At 41.9% G+C, this 2,245-nt stretch overlaps 1 pseudogene; it reads left to right on the top strand.

The window, feature by feature from the left end:
- The first annotated feature begins 508 nt into the window (after positions 1–508).
- LOC100718636 (26S proteasome regulatory subunit 8-like) lies at positions 509–1,674 on the top strand (annotated as a pseudogene).
- Positions 1,675–2,245: the final 571 nt, after the last annotated feature.

Raw genomic sequence — 2,245 nt, 5'->3', positions numbered from 1 at the left:
ATGCACATCTTAGATGAACATGGCTCCTCAGGTGAAGAAATACAAATGGCAAGTAGATACATGAAGAAATGTTCGGCATCATTGATCATTAGAAAAATGAAAATTAGAACCACACTGACATTTCATCTCACTTCAGAAAGAATGGCTGCTATCAAGAAATCAACCAAAAACAATTGTTGGCAGGGCTGTGGGGAAAAAGGCACTTTTCTCTGTTGGCGGGGGGTAGACTGGTGCAACCACTGTGGAAATCAGTGTGGAAATTCCTCAAAAAACTATGATTGGAAGTCTCATTCAGTCTAGCTATTGCACTTCAGGGTATTTTCCCATAAAGATTGAAAACGTCATGCCACAGAGATATGTGTGCACCCATGTTTACAGCAGGGCAATATAGCTATTACACTTGTAATAGCTAAATTCTGGAAACAACCCAAGTGCCCATCGACTGTGGAGTGAATAAAAAAGATGTGGTTCTGATGCTGGCAGTCTCTCTTGAAGAGGGAATATAACACTTAACGAGCCAGAACAGATGGAGCTGGAAGAGGGAAAGGCAGGCAGTGGACTCTGTCCAAGACTGAAAAACTGCTGATCATGAATGATAAGAGCCAAAACCTTCAGTGACTGCAGGCACGGAGGAATGAAATAAACGCAAAAGTTTGCCTCTTGTGGGAAGAGCTATAGCTGCTGTAGGTACAAGGCTCCTCTGAGGATGAAGTATTCTGGGCCATGGACAAGGAGAAAGTGTCGGTCAAGGTACATCCTGAGGGTAAGTTTGTCATGGATGTGGACAAGAACATCAACATCAATTATGTGACACCCAATTGCAGGCTGGGCCTAAGAAATGACAGCTATACTCTTCACAAGATCCCAACAAGTTAGATGCCTTGGTGTCACTTGTGATGCTGGAAAAGTTTCTAGACTCATCCTATGAGATCATTTGTGTATTGAGCAAACACATCAAGGTTATTAATGAAGTGAATGAGCTGCCCATAAAGCACTCTAAGGCCTTTGAAGCCCTGAACATTGTGCAGCAGAAGGGAGTGCTGGTAAATGGACCTCCAGGGACCAGAAAGACACTGTTGGTTCTTGCCATAGCTCACCATGCAGGCTGTGTCTGTGTCTTGGAATTGGTACAGAAATTCATTAGAGAATGGGTAAGAATGGTGAGAGAGATGTTTGTCATGGCAGGAGAACACACCCCATCAATCATCTTCATGGATGAAATCAACTCCATGGGCCCCTCTCAGCCCATCAAGGGGGGCTCTAGAGGAGACAGCAGTGGAGCACACAATGCTGAAGCTGCTCAAGGAGCTAGATAGCCACCAAGAGTATCAGGTTATCATGGCTACTAATAGAATTGATATCCTGGATTCTGCACTGCTTTGCCCAAGGCACATTGACAGAAAGATTGAATTCACACCCTGGAATGAGGAGGCCCAGCTAGACACTTTGAAAATCCATTCTGGAAAATGAACCTGACCTGGGGGATCAACTTGAGAAAAATTGCTGGGCTAATGGCAGGAGCATCAGGACTTAGGTTAAGGGTGTGTGCACAGAGGCTGGCACGTATGCACTGTGAGAATATCAAGTCCATGACACCAGGAAGATTTTGAGATGGCAGCAATCACAGTCATGTAGAAGGATAATGAGAAAAACACGTTCATCAAAAAATTATAGAAGGGGATGTCTTTTTTGTGTATTCTTCAAGTAAAGATCTGTGCAAAAGCAACAAAAAGATTGATATTTTCATACAGTGAGGTATTACTCAGCTACAAAGAAAGATAAACTTGAGGCTTTCATAGGTAAATGGAAGCAACTTGAGACCATACTCATAAGTGAAATAAATCAATCTCACATTTTAAAATATCATATTGTCGTCCTGGTGTAAAAAACCTGAGAGGATAATAAGACGCAAAATGTACGATAGATACTGTGAAAATGAAAGGGAAAGAAGGTGCTCAAAAGGAAAGAACAACTGGGATAGGGGAGAGGAGGAAAGGAGGAAGGGAAAAGATTGTATGTGTGTGAGTACCAGATAGACAGCACGCGGCTGATCTCTGTTAGTTCATCAGAAAGGGCAGCCTGTGCTTTCACTGTTTGAATGCTTTACCAGGTTTTTCATGCCTGAATCTTGCAACCTAAACAACTGCTTCTGAGGTAACAATGTGTAACGTATTATTATTATTATTATTATTTTTAATTTTATTTAAGAGGAAAAAGAGAAAAACACAAAACAAAACAAAGCAGT

Source organism: Cavia porcellus, unplaced genomic scaffold (genome assembly GCF_034190915.1).
Source record: "Cavia porcellus strain 051 isolate PalLab524CR breed Dunkin Hartley unplaced genomic scaffold, mCavPor4.1 scaffold_31, whole genome shotgun sequence".
Classification (NCBI taxonomy): domain Eukaryota; kingdom Metazoa; phylum Chordata; class Mammalia; order Rodentia; family Caviidae; genus Cavia; species Cavia porcellus.
The sequence above is the reverse complement of the archived record's forward strand: the minus strand, read 5'-3'. Positions and strand labels throughout refer to the sequence as shown.